The sequence below is a fragment of the Pseudophryne corroboree genome, chromosome 1 (assembly GCF_028390025.1).
Source record: "Pseudophryne corroboree isolate aPseCor3 chromosome 1, aPseCor3.hap2, whole genome shotgun sequence".
Taxonomy (NCBI): Eukaryota; Metazoa; Chordata; class Amphibia; order Anura; family Myobatrachidae; genus Pseudophryne; species Pseudophryne corroboree.
The window spans coordinates 289451211-289469062 of NC_086444.1; the positions used below are offsets into that span (position 1 = coordinate 289451211).

General features: G+C 45.7%; 1 protein-coding gene and 2 pseudogenes across 4 annotated transcripts in view; 2 read left to right on the forward strand and 1 right to left on the reverse strand.

Moving 5' to 3' along the window:
- CMKLR1 (chemerin chemokine-like receptor 1) overlaps window positions 1-17852 on the forward strand; it is a 294087-nt gene that overhangs the window by 56058 nt on the left and 220177 nt on the right. The window lies entirely within an intron of this gene.
- On the reverse strand, window positions 13357-13475 carry LOC134948309 (5S ribosomal RNA; annotated as a pseudogene).
- Window positions 15526-15644, forward strand: LOC134948314 (5S ribosomal RNA; annotated as a pseudogene).

Genomic DNA, 17852 nt, shown 5'->3' on the forward strand with positions numbered 1-17852 from the left:
ATGCTCTCCTGTACTTGGTATATATTGGTATATAACTGCAGAAAAATAATGGAGAACAAAAATTTGGAGGATAAAATAGGGAAAGATCAAGAACCACTTCCTCCTAGTGCTGAAGCTGCTGCTGTAGACGATGAAATGCCATCAACGTTGTCTGCCAAGGCCGATGCCCAATGTGATAGTAGAGGTATTGTAAAATCAAAAAAGCCAAAGTTCAGTAAAAAGACGCCAAAAAATAAATTGAAATGGTCTGAGGAGAAACGTAAACTTGCCAATATGCCATTTACGACATGGAGTGGCAAGTAACGGCTAAGGCCCTGGCCTATGTTCATGACTAGTGGTTTAGCTTTACATGAAGATGGAATCCCTCATCCTCCTCCTACAAAAATTAAAAGAGTTAAGCTGGAAAAAGCACAGCAAAGAACTGTGCATTCTAAGATTGTATCACAAATCCCCAATGAGAGTCCAAGTGTGTTGGTGGTTGCGATGCCTGACCTTTCCAACACTGGACGGGAAGAGGTGGCTCCTTCCACCATTTGCATGCCCTCTGCAAGTGCTGGAAGGAGCACCAACAGTCCAGTTCCTGATATTCAAATTGAAAATGTCACTATTGAAGTACACCAGGATGAGGATATGGGTGTTGCTGGCAGGAAGTTGACGATGAGGATTCTGATGGTGATGTGGTTTGTTTAAATCAGGCACCGGGGGAGACACCTGTTGTCCGTGGAATGAATAAGCCCATTGTGATGCTTAGGCAAAATACCAAAAAAGCCACATCTTCGGTGTGGAATTATTTCTCCACAAATATGGACAACAGGTGTCAAGCCATGTGTTGCCTCTGTCAATCTGTAATAAGTAGGGGTAAGGACATTAACCAGCTAGGAACATCCTCCCTTATATGTCACCTGCAGCGCATTTATCAGAAGTCAGTGTCAAGCTATGAAACTTTGGGTAAGAGCATAAGCAGTCCACTGACACCTAAATCACTTCTTCCTGTTGTACCCAATCTCCTGCAAGCCACACCACCAACTCCCTCAACTTCAACTTCCTCCTCAGTCAGGAACATCAGTAGTCCGGCAGGCAATGTCACTGGCAAGACTGAGGAGTCCTCTCCTAACCGGGATTCCACCGGAGGATCCTTAAGTGGTACGCCTACTGCTGTTGTTGCTGCTGGGAGTCGATAGTCATCCCAAAGGGGAAGTTGGAAGACCACTTGTACTACTTCAACTAAGCAATTGACTGTCCCACAGTCCTTTGTGAGGAAGATGAAATATGACAGCAGTCATCCTTTTGCAAAATGGATAACTGAGGCCTTGACAGCTATGTTGGTGTTAGACATGCATCCGGTATCCACCATTAATTCAGTGGGACTTAGACAATTGTTTGAGGTTGTGTGTCCCCGGTACTAAATCCCATATAGGTTCCACTTCACTAGGCAGGCGATACCAAGAATGTACCGAGACATCAGAAAAAGTGTCCTCAGTGTCCTAAAAAATGCAGTTGTACACACTGTCCACTTAACCCCAGACATGTGGACAAGTGGAACAGGGCAGACTAAGGATTATATGACTGTGACAGCCCACTGGGTAGATGTAAGGCTCCGGAGCTTGACAATTACATCTGGGCAAATTCCAGCATGTCCCATGTTTTGCCCATACAATTAATTTGGTGGTGCAGAGATTTTAAAAAAATGACAGGGGCATGAAGGAGATGCTTAAGGCGGCCCGAAAAATTGCGGGCCACTTTCGGCATTCAGCCGCCGTGTGCCGAAGACTGGAGCGCCATCAAACACTCCTGAACCTGCCCTGCCATCACCTGAAGCAAGAGGTGGTAACGAGGTGGAATTCAACACTCTATAGGCTTCAGAGGATGGAGGAGCAGCAAAAGGCCATTTAAGCCTATACATCCACCTATGCTATATAGGCAAAGGAGGGGGAATGCACCTGACTCAAGCGCAGTGGAGAATGATTTCCGTCAGTTCAGACACTGCCAGCTTGAGTCAGATCATTCCCCTCATCGGGCTTTTGCAGAAGCAGCTGGAGAAATTAAAGATGGAGCTAAGATGGAGCGATTCCACTTAGTATGTGGGACTTGTGGATGAAGCCCTTCATTCGCTTTGCCAGGATTCACGGGTGGTCAATCTGTTGAAATCAGAGCACTGCATTTTGGCCACCATGCTCGATCCTAGGTTTAAAGCCTACGTTGTATCTCTCTTGACGGCAGACACAAGTGTGCAGAGGTTCAACGACCTGCTGGTGAGAAAATTGTCAGCTCCTCCTTAATTTTCTCTCGCAACTGGGGCTGCGAGGAAAAGAATAAGATTTCCTAGCCAACCCACTGGCGGTGATGCAGGGCAGTCAGGAGCGAGTGCTGACATCTGGTCCGGACTGAAAGACCTGCCAACGATTACTGACATGTCTGCTGTCACTGCATATGATTCTGTCACCATTAAAAAAATGGTGGAGGATTATATGAGTGACAGCATCCAAGTAGGCACGTCAGACAGTCCGTACATATACTGGCAGGAAAAAGAGGCAATTTAGACACCCTTGCACAAACTGGCTTTAGTTTACCTAAGTTGCCCTCCCTCCAGTGTGTACTCCGAAAGAGTGTTTAGTGCAGCCAGTGACCTTGGGGGTCATTCCGAGTTGATCGCTTGCTAGCAGTTTTTAGCAGCTGAGCAAATGCTATGCCACCTCCCACTGGGAGTGTATTTTAGCTTAGCAGAAGTGCGAATGAAAGGATCGCACAGCGGCTACAAAATAATTTTGTGCAGTTTCAGAGTAGCTTCAGACCTACTCAGCGCTTGCGATCACTTTCCAGACTGTTCAGTTCCTGTTTTGGCGTCACAAACACACCATGCGTTCGCCCAGCCACGCCTGCGTCTTTCCTGGCACTCCTGCGTTTTTCCGACACTCTCTGAAAACGGTCAGTTGACACCCTGAAATGCCCACTTCCTGTCAATCACTCTGTGGCCACCAGTGCGACTGAAAAGCTTTGCTAGAACTTGTGTGAAACTACATCAGCCGTTGTGAAAGTACATCTCGCGTGCGCATTGCTCCGCATACGCATGCGCAGAAGTGCCTTTTTTTGCATCATCACTGCGCAGTGAACATTTTCAGCTAGCGTTCAACTCGGAATGACCCCCCTTGTCAGCGATCGGCGTAGGAGGTTACTTCCACTTAATGTGAACAAGATGATGTTCATCAAAATGAATTATAAATTCCTCCGGGAAGACCTTTACTAGCAATTGCCTACAGAAAGTTCAGAGGGACCTGTGATGGTGGATTCCAGTGGGGACGAATTAATACTCTGTGAGGAGGAGGATGTACACAGTGAAAGGGGTGAGGAATCGGAGGATGAGGTCGACATCTTGCCTCTGTAAAGCCAGTTTGTGCAAGGAGAGATTGATTGCTTCTTTTTTGGTGGGAGCACAAACAAACCAGTCATTTCAGCCACAGTCGTGTGGCAGACCCTGTCGCTGAAATGATTGTTTTGTTAAAGTGTGCATGTCCTGTTTATACAACATAAGGGTGGCTGGGAGGACCCAAGGACAATTCCATCTTGCACCTCTTTTTCTTCTTTGCATGATGTGCTGTTTGGGGCCTAGTTTTTTTAAGTGCCATAGTATCTGCAACTGCAGTGCCACTCCTAGATGGGCCAGGTGTTTGTGCGCATACTTGTGTTGCTTAGCTTAGTCATACAGCTACCTCATTGCACCTCTTTTACTTCTTTGCATGATGTGCTGTTTGGGGCCTAGTTTTTTAAGTGCCATCCTGTCTGCAACTGCAGTGCCACTCCTAGATGGGCCAGGTGTTTGTGTCGCACACTTGTGTCGCTTAGCTTAGTCATACAGCTACCGCGGTGCAAGTTTTAGACCTAAAAACAATATTCTGAGGTGTTAGGTGTTCAGAATAGACTGGAATCGAGTGGAAATTAATGTTATTGAAGTTAATAATACCGTAAGATCAAAATTACCCCAAAATTCGGTGATTTTAGCTGTTTTTATGTTTTTTTTAAAAAATCATCCAGATCCAAAACCAAGACACGAAAGGGTGGTTTTGGCAAAACCAATCCAGATCCAAAACACAAGGATGGAACCAGAAACAAAACCAAAACAGAAAACACGAAAAGTGCCCGCCGCACATCTCTAGTTTAATCAATGTTATAAAGTCAAGGATGAGCATTTTTTTAGGCTATACCTAGAAAATCTTATTACCTTGATTAAGACATTCACATGCTAGAAGATATTAAGCTTTTTAAAGCAATATCTATCTTAGCTAAAAGGACAGCTGGAACGAACTAACAAACTAGATCCAGAGTGCAATCAAAAAACTGCTAAACTACATATGATAAATCGGCTGGGATCGCGTAATTAACAGAATTCCCGAGAGGGTATTAAAAATTTTGAATCAATCTAAATTTAGCCAGAGCTTTCTTAGTGACAAAGCTTACCTGAGAAAGCACTAGGTCTGGCAAAAGAGGGAATTCCAAAGGGCAGGACATATGCTCCAAATGCCCCTTCATCATAATATTTTCCAGCACAATATGAGGCATTTCAATGGTGGACATCAAAAGCAAATACCCTCAGTGGAACCCACTTCAAAAACTTATGCCTCAGCTCTACCTAGACAAATAGAAAACAATTTAATCAATGGCCAAGGCATATTCAAGATGATGGTTTACTCAGCACTACAAGCCTCAGCTTGCCTGTTGGAAGGTGTTCCATCAACCAAATGGGTACTGTCTTTTGCTTGGTTTTGTCCGCCACAGAAACAAAGCTGCTGAAAGGGACACCATGTTTCCAACTGACAAAGTTATTTAAAGCATAACAGTATCCTCGAGTCACTGCTGGTGAAAAACATGAAGCTGGGGAAAAATTATGGGGTACCGGCAATGGGCCAGATGCAAAGAATGACTGAGTGACCTCCAGGCAAACCTCAACATCCTTATGCCCAAAGTCTAAACAGCTACACCCAATTGTGTTCAACAGAACTCATCATTATAGGAGTTCCACAACTGGTCTTTGGCAGTATGAAAATACCTGTCAATCATGTGCAAATATTTCAGCACACTGAGATGTTCTGAAGAAAGTCTCTAAATAGCAAGCAGGAAACATGGACATTCTGAAAACCAGTTGGAATAAAACCTGTACACGTCTTCACTACTCCTTTTCCATTTAGCCACTAAAGACTTGCAGTAGGAGTTGTGAGCAAAAACATCAACATATTTACCCCATGTGTTTACACATACGTGTGTGCAGATTACATAATATTGCAGTGTTGTTGCAGTGAAGGAGAGAGAATTGACAGCATAGGAAAGGAATGAGTTAAACATCTTGTGAGGGGTGGACCTAGCTGGAAGGAAAGTACAGCCCTTTGGGAAAAGGGGAGGGTTAGTATATATAGGGAAGGATAGACATTTTGTCTCTCTCTTGCTGGTGAAATTGCCTTCCCGCCCTCCCGCCCTGTTGGTAAAGGTTCTGGCACGGAGTGCCTTGGCATTCAATTGTTGGCTGGTTTCATCGTTGGCTATTTATTGGCGGAAAAGAACGGCAGTTGGTGGTTGTATGGTAAGCTGTAGTGATTTACAGTTTGATTTGGTTTAGGTGCACTCACCTCCATCGACTTATTGGCCGCTTGACCACCCGTCCGGGAAGGCAGCGGCAGGGCACCCAGGAGCGGTGGGTAGTCACTGTGGGGGTGGAGTTGTCACCTATTACCGGTTTTTGATAGTTGTAGCAAAATTAGGATGGTTTCGAATTTTTAGTATTTTACGGTTAATTTAGGTTAGTAGAGCCGTTCTTTTTGCTGCCACCATATGCCGGCTGTATCGGCATCTTAACAAAGTTTTCATTTACAGGTTTGCTATGGTTAGGGTCAAATAAATAGCTAGCAATTTTTCTGCCAAATTCAAGTCTCCGTGTCTTTATTTATTGGGTTTAGAGGTAACGAATGCTTTACTTGGAATGAACGGGTCCACCAAATGTCACTAGGATGTTTATGATCCCACCTCTAGACATGACAACAGAATTGGAGCTGCTGGCACTTGATGATTCTAATTTGCCCGATCTACGCTGGGACCTGCATTTGCTACTCCTAGTAGCTTTGAAGAATGATGTGAAAACAGTATCAATGGTAGAAAGGGAAGTTGTTCAAGAGTGCAACTCACGTTTGGTATTCTTTAAACATGTCTTCATGCAGCAGACGCAGTTAATATAGTATGTTGAGTCACATGTATATGGGGATATATGCACACATAGGGCCTAATTCAAACCTGATCACTAGGCTGTGTTTTTGTAAAGCCTGCGATCAGGTCTGAACTGCGCATGGGATGTGCGAGAAAAGCGATTGCACGGGTGATCGCAAGGTGACTGACAGGAAGAGGCCATTTGAGAGTGGCAATTTACCGTTTTTAAGGAGTGTCCAGAGAAACGCAGGAGGGACCAGCCATTTGGAGGGAGGGATTCTGACATCAAGTCCGGCCCCCGATCATCGAACTGGAAGAGTAAGTCCTGGGCTGTGCAGAGACTGCACAAACTCCAGTTTCTGTAGCTCTCCTGCACATGCGGTCGCACCCAGGGCCGGCGCTACCCGCTCAGCAAGGTCCTGCAAAGCAGTGAGGCGCTGGGTCAGGGAGGCGCTCTCCCCGCTCTGCGACCTTGCTCTGATGTGCGCTGTTGATGCCGGCTGCCAGCGCCTGTCACTCTGACAGACATCAGTAGCGGCACCAACAGCATGAACAGCGGCTCCCCTCTCGCTGCCTCCTCACTGATGGAGCCGCCCCTCTCCCTGCCTCCTCACTGATGGAGCCGCCCCTCTCCCTGCCTCCTCACTGATGGAGCCGCCCAGCGCTGTGTAGGAGGCCGCAGCCGGCAGCAGTGTAGTGAGTCACACTGACTCATTACACGCTGCCACCACTGAGCTACATGTCCCCGGCGCCAGTGAGAGGGTGATCAGTCACATAACCCTTCTTCTCTGCTCCGGAGTCCGCACTGCTGCTGCAGCTCTCTGCTTCCTGGTCTCTGTGTTGGCCCTCACTGCATGCTGGGACATACGGGGGAGTGAGGAGGGGGGAGTCTCGGCAGTAGTCTGTGGTGTGTGTACAGAAGAGTGAGTCAGTCAGTGCACTCAGGCCCTGCAGTGAGGAGCTTTGATGGAGCCAGAGCCAGGAGGTGCACAGTGTGAAAGTGTGGAAAAAGAAAACACATGGAAAGTAAAGAGTGTGTGTTTAGCTATGGGTGTGTGTGTTTCTGCATATACTGTATATGTATTTTCCTATGTCTGTTTAGGTGTGTGTGTTTAGCTATGTGTGTGTGTTTTTCTGTGTATACTGTATATGTATTTTGCTATGTGTTTAGCTGTATGTATGTATGTATGTATGTATGTATGTATGTATGTATGTATGTAAGTGTTTGTGTGTGTGCACTGTTTTCTGTGGGTGTTTCTGTGTATATGTGTTTTGCTGTGTGTGTGTAATTTACTATGTGTGTGTATATCAATATCTACAGATGTAGCCACACTCATCCATCCCATGATGCGTACACATCGCGGCATGGATGGCGCCACTGGTGTGCCCATGTCTATTAATCGCGCATGTGTACTTCTATGGAGTGAACGGAGGCTGCGAATAGCCGCAGCACGGCGTTCACTGCTGCTTGCCATGATGCGTATGCCGGTTCCTACACATTGCGGCAACAATGAGGCTGGCCACATCTTTATCTATCTATCTATCTATCTATCTATCTATCTATCTATCTATCTATCTATCTATCTATCTATCTATCTATCTATCTCACATTCCCGGTAGTAAATGTTGACGTGTGCATCTCTGTACAGTGTGGCGTACCGTGTATAAGCTTCTGTACTGTGCGGCATACCATGTATAAGTGGTCTGTACTGTGTGGCATACCGTGTATAAAGGTGGGTACACACTAATAGATATATCTGCAGATCAATTGATCTGCAGATATATCTATGGACGGATCTGGCAGTGTGCTGTGCATACACACTGCCCGATCCGTCGGGGACTGACGTCATGAACTGGGCGGGCGTGTACACACGCCCGCCCAGTTCAGCTGTCAATCACCGCCGGCTGCAGCAGCATGTGTACGGGCGGTCGGCCGACCGCCCCGTACACACACAGCGACTCGCCAATATATCGGTAGATATATTGGCCGTCGGCTGTGCTGCGCTGCCGACGCTATACGTCTATGAACGACGGAGTTCACAGACGTATATCGGCCATACACACTAGCCGACGGTCCCGCGATATATCGGCCGTTCAAGGGAACGGCCGATATATCGACCAGTGTGTACAGGCCTTAAGCTTCTGTACTGTGAGGCGTACTGTGTACAAGCGTCTGTACTGTGTGGGGCGTACCGTGTATAAGCGTCTGTACTGTGTGGCGTACCGTGTATAAGCGTCTGTACTGTGTGGCGTACCGTGTATAAGCTTCTGTACTGTGCGGCATACTGTGTATAAGCGTCTGTACTGTGTGGCGTACCGTGTATAAGCTTCTGTACTGTGTGGCGTACCGTGTATAAGCGTCTGTACTGTGTGGCGTACCGTGTATAAGCGTCTGTACTATGTGGCGTACCGTGTATAAGCTTCTGTACTGTGCGGCGTACCATGTATAAGCTTCTGTACTGTGCGGCGTACCGTGTATAAGCTTCTGTACTGTGCGGCGTACCGTGTATAAGCTTTTGTACTGTGCGGCGTACCGTGTATAAGCTTCTGTACTGTGTGGCGTACTGTGTATAACCTTCTGTACTGTGTGGCGTACCGTGTATAAGCTTCTGTACTGTGTGGCGTACCGTGTATAAGCGCCTGTACTGTGCGGCGTACCGTGTATAAGCGTCTGTACTGTGCGGCGTACCGTGTATAAGCTTCTGTACTGTGTGGCGTACCGTGTATAAGCGTCTGTACTGTGTGGCGTACCGTGTATAAGCTTCTGTACTGTGTGGCGTACCGTGTATAAGCTTCTGTACTGTGTGGCGTACCGTGTATAAGCGTCTGTACTGTGCGGCGTACCGTGTATAAGCGTCTGCACTGTGCGGCGTACCGTGTATAAGCTTCTGTACTGTGTGGCGTACCGCGTATAAGCTTCTGTACTGTGCGGCGTACCGTGTATAAGCGTCTGTACTGTGTGGCGTACCGTGTATAAGCGTCTGTACTGTGTGGCGTACTGTGTTTAAGCATCTGTACTGTGTGGCGTACCGTGTATAAGCTTTTGTACTGTGTGGCGTACTGTGTATAAGCTTCTGTACTGTGTGGCACACCTCTCAACTGTGTGGCGTAACGTGTATAAGCTTCTCTACTATAGGGGGTATTCAATTATGTGCCAAATTGGACCATGGGTATTCAATTGCGGGCATTTTGAGACAGATTTTAAATCTCTTTTCACCCATGAATTTTCCCCCTTTTTTTGTCGAATCGGCATGGGCGAAAACGCCCCCAAATTCGACAAAACTCGTAGATCGGCTGCAAATTCGCAGATTCACGTGGTTTTTGCCAGTGCCGGACTTTTCAACGAGTCAAAAAACCGGCACAGGCATTGAATAGGGCGAATCTAATTCGCCCTAAAAACAGACGATAATTTGCCGATTTTTCTACTGGTCGAAAAATCTGGCAATAATTGAATACCCCCTATGTGTTTTAACATGTATAATCTTCTCTATTGTGTGGCGTACCCTGTATAGGGCTCTAAACTGTGGCGCAACATGTATAAGGCTCTCTACTGTCTGGCGTACCCTGTATAAGGCTCTCTACTGTATGGCACAACGTGTATAAGGCTCTCTACTGTGTGGCGTACCGTGTTTAAGCTTCTCAACTGTTGTGGCATACGGTGTATAAGGCTCTCTACTGTGTAGTGTAACGTGAATTGGGAGTACTATTGTGTGGCGACACCCCTTATTAGTGAGACAAACCATATTTTGAGGGATGCTATTTCCCTATTTTTAATATGGGATGGGCCAAATGCATATTGTTGCACCTGGACCCACTGGTCTAGTTCCGCCACTGCGCCTGTCTGCCCAGGAAGACCACCGCGCGCGTCCCTGCCCTCACCCTCTCTAACTCCCCCTCAACGTCCCTGCCCTCACCCTCTGTGTAACTCCCCCTCAGCATCCCTGCCCTCACCCTCCCTGTAACTCTCCCTCAGCATCCCTGCCCTCACCCTCCCTGTAACTCCCCCTCAGCATCCCTGCCCTCACCCTCTCTGTAACTCTCCCTCAGCGTCCCTGCCCTCACCCTCCCTGTAACTCTCCCTCAGCGTCCCTGCCCTCACTCTCCCTGTAACTCCCCCTCAGCATCCCTGCCCTCACCCTCCCTGTAACTCTCCCTCAGCATCCCTGCCCTCACCCTCTCTGTAACTCACCCTCAGCATCCCTGCCCTCACCCTCTCTGTAACTCTCCCTCAGCGTCCCTGCCCTCACCCTCCCTGTAACTCTCCCTCAGCGCCCCTGCCCTCACTCTCCCTGTAACTCCCCCTCAGCGTCCCTGCCCTCACCCTCCCTGTAACTCCCCCTCAGCATCCCTGCCCTCACCCTCTCTGTAACTCTCCCTCAGCGCCCCTGCCCTCACTCTCCCTGTAACTCCCCCTCAGTGTCCCTGCCCTCACCCTCCCTGTAACTCTCCCTCAGTATCCCTGCCCTCACCCTCTCTGTAACTCACCCTCAGCATCCCTGCCCTCACCCTCTCTGTAACTCTCCCTCAGCGTCCCTGCCCTCACCCTCCCTGTAACTCTCCCTCGGCGTCCCTGCCCTCACCCTCCCTGTAACTCCCCGTCACTGCCCTCACCCTCCCTGTAACCACCCTTCAGCGTCCCTGCCCTCACCCTCCCTGTAACTCCCTGTCACTGCCCCTGCCTTCACTCTCCCGGTAAATCCCCCTCTTTTGTGACGCACACTGACCCTTTATGAGTTAAGAGAGGGAGGGCGCAATTTTATAGTTTGCAGGAGGGCGCCAAACACCCTAGCACCGGCCCTGGTCGCACCCCTGCACAGCGATTTCTCCCTCCCCCTGTAGGCGGCAACTGCCTGATCGCAGGGATGCAAAAAATGCACCCTAGCCATCAGGTCTGAATTAGGCCCATAATTGTTTTTTTCTAATAAAATGTTTAGTCTGATTTTTCATAGAAATCTACAGTATGGTCATATTTAGTTCTGAACAATTATGTGCACTTGCTGGTCTAATTTCTGAGTTTCATTGCTATGGTTTTTCATTCTCTTACAAATAAGACCTATGTTTTAAAAAGTAAATTGTTTTCCACTCATATTTCAAACTAGGTGCAGTACCCGACTCGGCTCGAATGGAAGCCGGTGATAACGGAAGTTGGTTACCTAGGGTTTTGGGATTTTGGTAATATACTGTATAGGGTGGGGTGGAGGGTGTTGGGAAAATGTGTTATAGATTTATTATACATGAAAAGGTATTGATTGCAATTAATTTTTCTTTCATGTTACTAGATGAAAGGCAGAATATTATTTATTGCACCAAATTAGTGAAGACAGGATAAAATTCTTGGAGACTGTCTTCTTCTAGATCTATAGTTGCCCTGAGTTCACAATGACGCATGCTATCTCGATCATGTCATTTGTGTGTCTCTGAAAATGTTTCTACCTCCCTATGTAGACGAGTTTGCAATCTGTGAAGAAAGGCGGGCCTCTGTTTCTTCAGAGGTGTTATTCTCAATATCTATCCTGGTACATTCTGATTGGGAAGAGCGGTGGATTTCTCTTTCTTAAGAGGTTTGGTTCTCCCTATTTATACAGGTACGCTCTCTTTGTGAAGAGAAGCGAAATGTATTTTTCTTTAAAGGTTTCACCGTGACTATGAAAATGGGTTCGCTCTCCGTGGAAGGATAGGTGAGTACTTCTCTTCTGCTGAGTTTCTGTGTGATGCTGAGAAGCATGTCTCTCTCAGTCTTCTAAGAGGCTAGCCTCATTTTTTCTCACAATGGGGGTCATTCCGAACTTTTTGCAGCCCGTGCGATCAACTAGACGCCGCCTATGGGGGAGTGGATTTTTGCATAGCAAGGCTGCGATCGCTTGTGCAGCCATGCTATGCAAAAAAGTTTTGTGCAGGACAGGAGTAGGTCTGGAGTTACTTACCCACTGCGATGTCTTCAGCGTGTCAGGTCCCAGAATTGACGTCAGACACCTGCCCAGCAAACGCCTGAACATGCCTGCGTTGGACTCACCACTCCCCGAAAACTGTCAATTGACGCCGCTGCGACCACTTTCTTCGTAGAAAGCATTGCTGCCTGGCGACGGACGTTGCTGGGTAACGACGTGCCTGCGCATTGTGGCCGCAGCGCATGTGGTGCAGTTCCGACCCAATCGCACGGCTGCGAAAAAGTGCAGCATGCGATCGGGTTGGAATGACCCCCAATGTGGGTAATTCAGAGTTGATCGCAGCAGGAAATTTGTTAGCAGTTGGGCAAAACCATGCGCACTGCAGGGGGGCAGATATAACATTTGCAGAGAGGGTTATTTTGTTTCTGTGCAGGGTAATTTCTGGCTGCTTAATTTTTACACTGCAATTTAGATTTCAGTTTGAACACACCACACCCAAATCTAACTCTCTCTGCACATGTTATATCTGCCTCCCCTGCAGTGCACATTGGCCCTCATTCCGAGTTGTTCGCTCGCTAGCTGCTTTTAGCAGCATTGCACACGCTAAGCTGCCGCCCTCTGGGAGTGTATCTTAGCTTAGCAGAATTGCGAACGAAAGATTAGCAGAATTGTGAATAGAAAATTCTTGGAAAAAGAAAAAATACAGAAGACTCTTGTGTGGATGCACTCTTATTTTTAGAAATTGATTAATGTGATGATATTAAAACATAACTTGTATTCAATGATTACTCTAAGAAAAAATCCACCAGTTAAGGTCTGGAAAGAATGTATATAGCTAATTGCGTGTGGTTCAGGTCATTTGCATCTCTAAGGGATGCTGATTTGTTAACATGGCTGGTTCGACCTGCTTGGTAGGGTATATATATATATATATATATATATATATATATATAGTACCTAGATTGACACGTATTTATAAAAAAAAAAAATTGGAAATGTTCTGGTTAGTCTATATGCATAGACTACAGGAAGGATGTAGACACTCTTGCTCTACACCCTGTTCCTATCCAACCAGTACAAGCACTGCTTGTATTATTGGGACCTCTGGGGGTCATCAAAGCTCAATTATAGGAGGAGTATAGATCCTGATTAGTGATGGGCCAATCCCGATCTATGACATATCAAGACAAACGGTACTTTGATTAAAGAATATAGTGCAGAAAAAGAAATAATAGGGGAGAAAGTGGTGATCCTGCTGTTGGCTTGGAGTCGAGCAGATCATAAATTACAACACCGGGTATTCTCTGGGGGTCACCCTCACAGGTACTGACCCAGCCCGCCACCGTTTTGCTTCCAAGATCGGACGAGATCGGGCTCAGTCGGTGGGGTATGGTAGTAATTCCTGTATCTGCTATAGCCGACTCACCAATGAGAGTGCACCTAGTTGGGGTAGGGAAAAAGAACCATATGTGGGAGGGAGATAGAAAACGAGGCGGATCTGCTGTCCATGTTAGGCACAGGGTAACCTGTGGATCAGGGATGAGAGTCCGCAGAAAAGAAGAAGAAGAAAAAAGAGAGAGAGAGAAAAAGAGAGAAAAGGAAGTTATAGACTAAAGGATACTATTTAAGGAATCAGAAAATTGGTAGTGGCCAAATTGGCTGATAATGTTAGATATGGTCCCTGGTCACGGGATCTAAAATGGATATATAGGTATCACAGCCAAAATGATTCCCTGAGTCAACCTGATTAGGTCTGAGAAATTGTACAAAGCCACATATATGTACTGGTAAACAAAAACATAGTATTTTTGAATAATGATCCTATTGAAAATATAAGAAATATAAGAAATAAGTGGGTAAACAGCCCCTGCGGATATCGCTTAATTGGGTATAATCACCATTAGAAGTAAATGGGCGAGTGGACTTCTGCAGATACCGCTTAATTGGATATAATTACCACTTCAGAAATTCACAAATCAACATGCAAATAGCAATTGTGATAAGACATTTTGTGGTGCTGGGAAAGGATGGGCTGTTGGAAAAAAAAAAAAAAAAAAAGAGAGAAGGGGGTGGGGGGTGTATATAGGAGAGAGGGGGAGGATGTGAGAATCTCTATCAACTGTTAATTACAATATCACAGTCATGATCCAGAGCCCTGGATTGCCCTTGTTGAGGCCAGAGGAATTCTAATCATATATACTAATTGGCTATGTTTGATATGGAGAATCTCTGGGAGGTAAACAGGACAGAACAGTGTACCGGTCCCTGCCCAGGTCCCTGGGTCAGTAAATATAAGACAGGATGCAAATTATATTCCTCAGGTCCTTAATACATGTTGAGGTGTATCATGCTTGAGTGCTGAGATAGGTCCTGCTGGAGCTGGAAAACGCGTTTCACCCGTCCTGCGGGCTTGCTCACTTCCAATGCAGCATTGGAAGTGAGCAAGCCCGCAGGACGGGTGAAACGCGTTTTCCAGCTCCAGCAGGACCTATCTCAGCACTCAAGCATGATACACCTCAACATGTATTAAGGACCTGAGGAATATAATTTGCATCCTGTCTTATATTTACTGACCCAGGGACCTGGGCAGGGACCGGTACACTGTTCTGTCCTGTTTACCTCCCAGAGATTCTCCATATCAAACATAGCCAATTAGTATATATGATTAGAATTCCTTTGGCCTCAACAAGGGCAATCCAGGGCTCTGGATCATGACTGTGATATTGTAATTAACAGTTGATAGAGATTCTCACATCCTCCCCCTCTCTCCTATATACACCCCCCACCCCCTTCTCCCTTTTTTTTTTTTTTTTCCAACAGCCCATCCTTTCCCAGCACCACAAAATGTCTTATCACAATTGCTATTTGCATGTTGATTTGTGAATTTCTGAAGTGGTAATTATATCCAATTAAGCGGTATCTGCAGAAGTCCACTCGCCCATTTACTTCTAATGGTGATTATACCCAATTAAGCGATATCCGCAGGGGCTGTTTACCCACTTATTTCTTATATTTCTTATATTTTCAATAGGATCATTATTCAAAAATACTATGTTTTTGTTTACCAGTACATATATGTGGCTTTGTACAATTTCTCAGACCTAATCAGGTTGACTCAGGGAATCATTTTGGCTGTGATACCTATATATCCATTTTAGATCCCGTGACCAGGGACCATATCTAACATTATCAGCCAATTTGGCCACTACCAATTTTCTGATTCCTTAAATAGTATCCTTTAGTCTATAACTTCCTTTTCTCTCTTTTTCTCTCTCTCTCTTTTTTCTTCTTCTTCTTTTCTGCGGACTCTCATCCCTGATCCACAGGTTACCCTGTGCCTAACATGGACAGCAGATCCGCCTCGTTTTCTATCTCCCTCCCACATATGGTTCTTTTTCCCTACCCCAACTAGGTGCACTCTCATTGGTGAGTCGGCTATAGCAGATACAGGAATTACTACCATACCCCACCGACTGAGCCCGATCTCGTCCGATCTTGGAAGCAAAACGGTGGCGGGCTGGGTCAGTACCTGTGAGGGTGACCCCCAGAGAATACCCGGTGTTGTAATTTATGATCTGCTCGACTCCAAGCCAACAGCAGGATCACCACTTTCTCCCCTATTATTTCTTTTTCTGCACTATATTCTTTAATCAAAGTACCGTTTGTCTTGATATGTCATAGATCGGGATTGGCCCATCACTAATCAGGATCTATACTCCTCCTATAATTGAGCTTTGATGACCCCCAGAGGTCCCAATAATACAAGCAGTGCTTGTACTGGTTGGATAGGAACAGGGTGTAGAGCAAGAGTGTCTACATCCTTCCTGTAGTCTATGCATATAGACTAACCAGAACATTTCCAATTATTTTTTTTTTATTTTTTTTTATAAATACGTGTCAATCTAGGTACTATATATATATTATATATATATATATATATATATATATATATATATATATATACCCTACCAAGCAGGTCGAACCAGCCATGTTAACAAATCAGCATCCCTTAGAGATGCAAATGACCTGAACCACACGCAATTAGCTATATACATTCTTTCCAGACCTTAACTGGTGGATTTTTTCTTAGAGTAATCATTGAATAAAAGTTATGTTTTAATATCATCACATTAATCAATTTCTAAAAATAAGAGTGCATCCACACAAGAGTCTTCTGTATTTTTTCTTTTTCCTTGGTTTTCTTCTGACTCTGGGTGCACCACCAGACTCTTTAATTAACACTAATTATACGTGTATAATCATACTTCATTCTGGTACTACATAATACTAATAATTCATGAATATCATCCTGATATTTATCTTATAGAACCTTTAGAATACCGGTGCGGAATCACATCTACTTTGTATAATAGAAAATTCTTAGCAGTTTCTGAGTAGCTCCAGACTTACTCAGCCATTGCGATTAGTTCAGTCAGTTTCGTTCCTGGTTTGACGTCACAAACACAGCCAGCGTTCGCCCAGACACTCCCCCGTTTCTTCAGACACTCCCGCGTTTTTCCCAGAAACGCCAGCGTTTTTTCGCACATGCCCAGAAAACGGCCAGTTTCCGCCCAGAAACACCCACTTCCTGTCAATCACAGTACGATCACCAGAACGATGAAAAATCCTCATTATGCCGTGAGTAAAATACCTAACTTTTCAGTAAAATAACTAAGCGCTTGCGCTCTGCGAACCTTGCGCATGCGCAGTAAGCGACTAATCGCAATATAGTGAAACTCGGCAACGAGCGAACAACTCGGAATGACCACCATGGTTTTGCCCAATTGCTAACAAATTTGCTGCTGTGATCAACTCTGAATAAGGCCCAATGTTCTTCTTGCCCTTTTACCAGCAGCACTGTCACGACCAAGTGAAGATTTTCTCCTAGATATTGTAAAATCTCAACAAAAATGAAAAAAATTATTTATAGCTCTGACCCACATTAATAGATCATAGTCCAAAGAATTATTAATTAACAAAGTTTACCTACGAATAAGTCTATCTTGGAACACTCTACACAGTACATTTGCCGTGATGTTCTGAACAGTCGCTATTGAGGCACATACGCCTGTCGCTGCCAACTTGCCGGGAGCAAGGCAGGGGACCCAACCCACACAGCTATGCCCAAAGCACCCCAATGACAATTGTAATGATACTTAGCCTAAAACCTGCCTAGGAAAATTGCCTAGACAATGGTAAAAACTGCATTGCAACTGGTTCAGTGGTTTCGGAGTTTATTAAAATCAGACAAACAAACAAACAAACAAACAAACAAACAAGCGAACAATGGGCCTAATTCTGAGTTGATCGCAGCAGCAAGTTAATTAGCAGTTGGGCAAAACCATGTGCACTGCAGGTGGGGACAGATGTAACATGTGCAGAGAGAGTTAGATTTGGGTGGGGTGTGTTCAAACTGAAATCTACATTGCAGTGTAAAAATAAAGCAGCCAGTATTTACCCTGCACAGAAACAATATAACCCACCCAAATCTAACTCTCTCTGCAAATGTTATATCTGCCCCCCCTGCAGTGCACATGGGTGGCCATTACGAGTTGTTCGCTCGTTGCCGACTTTCGATATGCTGTGATTTGTTGCCTTATGCGCATGCGCAAGGCACGCAGGGCGCATGCGCTTATTTATTTAACTAAAAACTTAGCAGTTTTGCTGTTGTCTGTGCGGCGCTTTTCAGTCGCACTGCTGATCGGTGAGTGATTGACAGGAAAGGGGTGTTTCTGGGTGGTAACTGAGCGTTTTCCGGGAGTGTGCTAAAAAACGCAG